This window comes from Eptatretus burgeri, chromosome 5 (assembly GCF_056783735.1).
Source record: "Eptatretus burgeri isolate ZD-2024b chromosome 5, Ebu_testis_v1, whole genome shotgun sequence".
Taxonomy (NCBI): domain Eukaryota; kingdom Metazoa; phylum Chordata; class Myxini; order Myxiniformes; family Myxinidae; genus Eptatretus; species Eptatretus burgeri.
The window spans coordinates 92,572,866-92,578,865 of NC_140965.1; positions in this window are offsets into that span (position 1 = coordinate 92,572,866).

A 6,000-nucleotide genomic window follows, 5' to 3' on the forward strand; every position below is an offset into this window, starting at 1 on the left:
ATGATGTTATAAAATGAAGACCTGTTCTCATATAAGGAGTATGTTCTTCATCTTGTCTTTTCATATTCATTTTCACTCCCATATAAAACTTTAAAGTTTTCATTTCTTTTAATGTCTTTTTAATAAATTTTTCAACATCGGGTTTCACTATTTCAATTGATTCAGCTATTGATGATGGACCGGGTTCTCCAAATTGAAAAATCCTTATTTTTATATGCCCTTTAAATGCCCCATCAGTGTTTTTAATATAATAGTCTCCCTTTACTTTAAACTCATTTTTCTTGTGTTTTTGTGATTGAAGATGTTGATTATAACTACTCTTCAAAACATCCTTTGAACAGATATCACAATGTTTTCTTTCCAACTCAAGAGGAGATATTTGATGAAATAGATTAAATGTGTGTTTGTTGGTTCGGAGGTGTTTTCTATAATGTTTATATTTGTGATTACAAACATCGCAGTACGTTGTATTCACCATATTTATAGAATAAAACTTTGCTGAAACTAAAATTTTCTTGATGAAAATTTCGTTTAATTTATAGGTGAATCTGTGCTTAAAAACATTTTATCCTCCAACTTTTTCACTTAATAAATACAATGTTTCAAGACACAAAAGACAAGTTTCAATCAATCTCTTCATCTGTTAAAGATACTGAGAAATATGTCAAGGATGTAAAATTGAACAAAGATAAATATAACAACTATTGGATAAAAACTATTATGGTAAATAATATGAGTTCTTCAATTTCCTTCAGTGGAAGGGCTTTTAGTATACCTGGTAGAACATCAATTAAAGTATCTCTAACAAAAGTTTCTCCTCTCCTTCTAGTAATATATTCAAAACTAGAAAAAGCAATGAAACAAGAAAAAGTATCAAAGAACAAAAACCTTATGGATGAAGCTTTAGAAAGAAAAGATAAGACCATCTGTAATATGCAAGGAGAAATTTGTATTTTTTTCAACAACCTTAAAGATGTAAATCCTGATGAAATAAAGGATGTTAATATATCAGGTGAAATGACATTTCGTTCAATAGTAGTTAACGATAATTTTAAAATTACCTTTAATATAAAAAATGTTGTCGTTGAATCTGATAATGAAAAAAGTATATCGATATCGATGGTAATATACAACTGAAAGTATAGATGAATTTCAGTTTAAGTAAAGTTTTACTTTATAAATATGCTAGACTTTCCTGATTCTCCATATGACAAATTTGAGAATTGTCCTGCGTGTGAAAGACGGGGATTAAACACAGAGTCAAAAGCCTATAAACAATGTATATTCTGTGATTATCTTCTAATTAATGATAATAAAAAATATAAAAAGGAAAATAATTCTTTTATATTTACACCAAAAATGAATTACTTTACAAGATTGATTAGAGAAATGAATGTAAAGTATGAGGATGATAACACACCTTTCCTTACAAGGGAAGAAACTGAACGTATAAGAGAAATGTTCAAAGGATTGTTGTTGTATATTATTCATGGATGTAATTTTCAGGGAAATATCAACACAAGATATTGTATAAATAAAATAATGGATTATCTTGAAATTAAACCTGAACTTAGGATAAAATATAGAGTTTCTAAAAAGCCAATAATAAATTAAATAACCTGTTTTTCAAATATATAAATGAATGATTTTTTACCTATTTGGGAAAATAAGATAAAATTTAACAACCATAAAAATCTCCCAAATTCATTAAGATGTCTCATAGTTGGTTCAAGTGGATGTGGAAAAACCTGCTTACTTTTAAAAATGCTCCTCACTCCCAACTTTTTAGATTATGATAATTTAATAATTTTCACAAAGTCGAGTTTTCAACCAGAGTATCAACTACTCTCACAAGGTTTTAATGCTGGTCTTCAAAAAGAAGATATAATAGGTTTATTTAAACGTCAAAAAACCTAAATGATTATAACATTGAAGATATAATTCAACTATTTTGTGATACACAGAGATGTAAAAAGAAATCAAATCTTATAACTTGTATTCTTAGTGATAATACGGATGATATACCGTCTCCCCAAGATTTGGATAAATCAAAAAGAACCTCGTTATCTTTGATGATTGTGTTAATGAGAGAAACCAAACGGTAATGGACAGCTACTACACAAGAGGGAGACATTCTTCTTGTAATTGTATTTATCTTAGTCAATCGTACTTTCAACTTCCTCGTCGTTCCATCAGAAACAATGCTAATACTTTTATTTTATTCAAGTTAAATTCAATAGATATCAATAATTTTTGGAGAGATAATTGTTCTACATTATGTAGTAAAAAGAAATTTGAGGATTATATGAAGCACACGACTGAAAAATATAAATATATTGTTGTGAAACAAGATGAGATATTAAGGGATATATTTTTTGTTTTATAAACAATTACATATATAAATGACAACTATTATTATAAATCTTGTGGGTAAATCTGCTTCTGGAAAAAACTTTCATAAATCAAGGTTCTTGTGTAGTACAAATGAGAATATTGTAAATTTACTTAAAAAACACCACGTGATACGCATTGTATCAACAACAACTAGAGCAATAAGACCTGGAGAAGTAAAAGGTGAAGATTATCACTATATTTCAGTGGAGGAACATATGCGATTGAGGAATGAAGGACAAATATTTGAGGAGGTTTCTCTTGGTACAACAAAATATTCACATTGTAAGAGTGAGTTAAAGAAACTAAAATCTGGTGGTGTTGGGATATTAGAAACTAATCCAGAAGGAACGAGACAAATTATTAAATATCTGAGCGGAGTGAAGATTTTATCATTCGGTTTTGATGTTGATGAAGAAACTCAACGCAAACGTATGAAAAGCAGAGATGCAAGGATTAGTGAAGAAGAAATTACAACTCGCATTAATGTTAATAAAGAATTTGATGAAATATTTAAAGAAAAGGATTTATTTGAACACATCTACTTGAATGATGAAGAAAAGGAAAATTTCCCTGTTGATCTTTACAATTCATTAAATGATATTTTACAATAAATAAATGGATACAAAAGAAAGAGCAAGAAGATTTAAGGAACATCAAGAGTTGGTTTCAAAAGTTGTAAAACAACAGGAAGACATAAAGAAGAAACGCAGACAGAAACTAACGGGCGAAGAAGCATTTGAAAAAAACAAGAGAAATTTTTTAAACCACTTTTAAAAACTTCCCAAGAAAAAATGAAAGATGTTTCCACAGTTCCCACAGTAGAATATACTCCTAGAAAGCTTCAAATGTTAAAAGATTTCAGTCAAATGACGGAGGAAGAATTAGAGCATTTAGGAGAATTAGAATATGATGATGAAGGTTTATTTCAACAACTGGAAGAGATTAATCAACCCCTGATTATATTGTGAATGCTGTTCAAAACAATGAATATTCAGCGGATTCAAAAACCAAAGCAGGACTCATTCCAACAGAACAACCAGCAATATTTCATCTTGTTCAAGAAAAGGTATTGATATTTAATGATGAATTAAGGTTCTTAAGTTCTGCTCAACCCCCTGTTAAACTAACTCCGAGATTAATGTTTCTTCTCACAAAAGATGGAAGACAAGGTTCAACTGTGAGGGATGAATCAAAGTATATTGATAAACCATTGGATATGGAAAATAATGATGATAGAGTATATATTGATTTGCTGAACACTCTAAATTATAAGGTTATTCTTTCTGGTAAAAGTAGGAAGAATGAGAAGGAGAAACACATTATTCAGGCTTTAAGTATCCTTGGTTCAGGTATTAGTTTTCTTCCAAATGACCCATCGCAATTAGTTAATAGACTGTTATTGTTGTTCGGCAGTAAGAAGGCTGGAAATAACAATTGTTTTAATGAAGCATCAGCCATTTTAGACCAGTTGATGAACATGAAAATAATTAATAAATCTCAATATAAAGACATTTTATCTCATATTAAATAAGATGAGAAGCACAATCCTGAGTTTTAATTTCACAACAAGCGACCACACATCTTCATTCCCATACCCACTACAACTTGACACAACAAAAGAATATGAGGCATCTTTATTGTCCATGGAGACTTATAATACCTTATTTAATATAACCGAGAAAAATGACAAGTTTAGTTATAATCCGGGAAGTGGATACAAAACGATAACAGTCTCACCCGGAGCATACGAGATTTCTCAAATATCTTCCGAAATTGCTCGTCTTATGAAAGAACAGGGTGATGAACCAAAAAATATTGTTATAAACATTCAAAAACATACTTCAAAATCAACGATTAAAGTTAAAAATAACTACAAGGTTGATTTCACAATTGATAATTCATTTAGAGAGTTATTAGGTTTCTCCTCAAAAAAGATTGAAACTAATGGGACGTTTTACAGTGATAATGTCATTCAAATATCCTCAGGAATAAATTCGGTGTTAATTCACTGTGATTTGATTGATGGTGCTTATAATGATGGATTAAAAACAAATACAATATTTTCATTCAGTGCATACTCAACCCCAATTGGTTATAAATTCAATATGGAACCTAAAAATTTGGTTTATCTACCTGTGTCAGGAAAAACCATACACAGAGTAAATTTTAGGATAACCGACCAAGATAATCGTGTGATTTCTTTTAATGGAGAAGTTATATCCATCAGAATTCACCTACGTGAAGTTTTTCAATAAATAAATACGATGGTTATTGTGAGGAAGCACGAGTTGGGAAAATATAAAATAATTACAGGGGATGGGATGTTCCTTTCCCCGTACTACAAGGGTGAAGGTATGTATCTTGGTAGAGGATACTATAAACCTAAGAGACAAAGGGGTGTCGGACATCAATTTAGAGGAGATGGGATAATTGATACTCTCATGGGTATTGGTTCAACTATTCTTAAACATAAAGACCTAATTGGTTCAACTGCTTCTGCTGTGGGAAATGTAGCAGGTGCTGTAAAGAGTATAAAAGATGCTCAGAAAGAATCTCATAAATTACAAGCAATAAAAGAAATTAAGAAAGGTAAAACTCAGTTGTCCCCCCAAGAACGACAGAAAATAATTCAAATACTTGGATCAGGGTTTCAAAAGTTTTAACATCTTTTTCCTAAATAAATACAAGTATGGAAGCAATTGATAGTATCTATGATTTGGATGATACTATTATTATCTCAAACTCCACTAAAAAGAAGATTACTTCAAGGTAAATGCAATAACTGGAACAGACTGGAATACAAATGGTACAAAAAGTTTTGAAATAAATAATCAACAAACCTATTTGAATCTCTCCGAAAGTTTCTTGTTGTGTAAATTTAAATTCACTAAGGCTGGGAATAACACAAACGCTACACTTGTAAATGATTTCTTCTGGAAAATGTTTGATAGTGTGCGATTGTATATTGGAACACAAGAAGTTGAAGCGGTTGATTATGTCTCTGCTGTATCTGAAATGATGAAATTTACACTCTATACATTCAGTGATAGAATGGGAAAGGGGTCTGTCGAAGGTTTTATTCCTGATATGTCAACGGGAACAAACACAGACCCTGGATATATTCAAAGGAAAGGAATGTATAATGATGATACAAAAGCAGAAAATAGTTTTACTGTGGCAGTTCCTCTTAAAGGTATATTTGGATTTTGTGATTATGATAAAGTTCTGTATGGTCTTAAAATTAGATTTCAACTACAAAGGAATGATAATGAAAATAGATTGCTTTTTGGTGTTGGTAATGCTTTTGGTGATCAGAATAAATTTGTAATTGAGGAGATGAGTTGGTATATCAGTGAATATACTCCTAATCTTAAAACAGAAGAGATGTTGAATCGAAGACTTAACTCAAAGAAACCACTCAGTGTATCATACCTCAAAAGAAGATGTCAACACGTTAAACTCAATCAAACTACTTACACGTGGAATTTGGGTGTTCTGGAAGGAAAGCCACGATATCTGTGGATGATTTTTAAAAAGCCAGATGGTGATACTGCGACTGATAAGAATAATGCATTGAGTGATAATGCTCAGGTGAAACAACTTCGC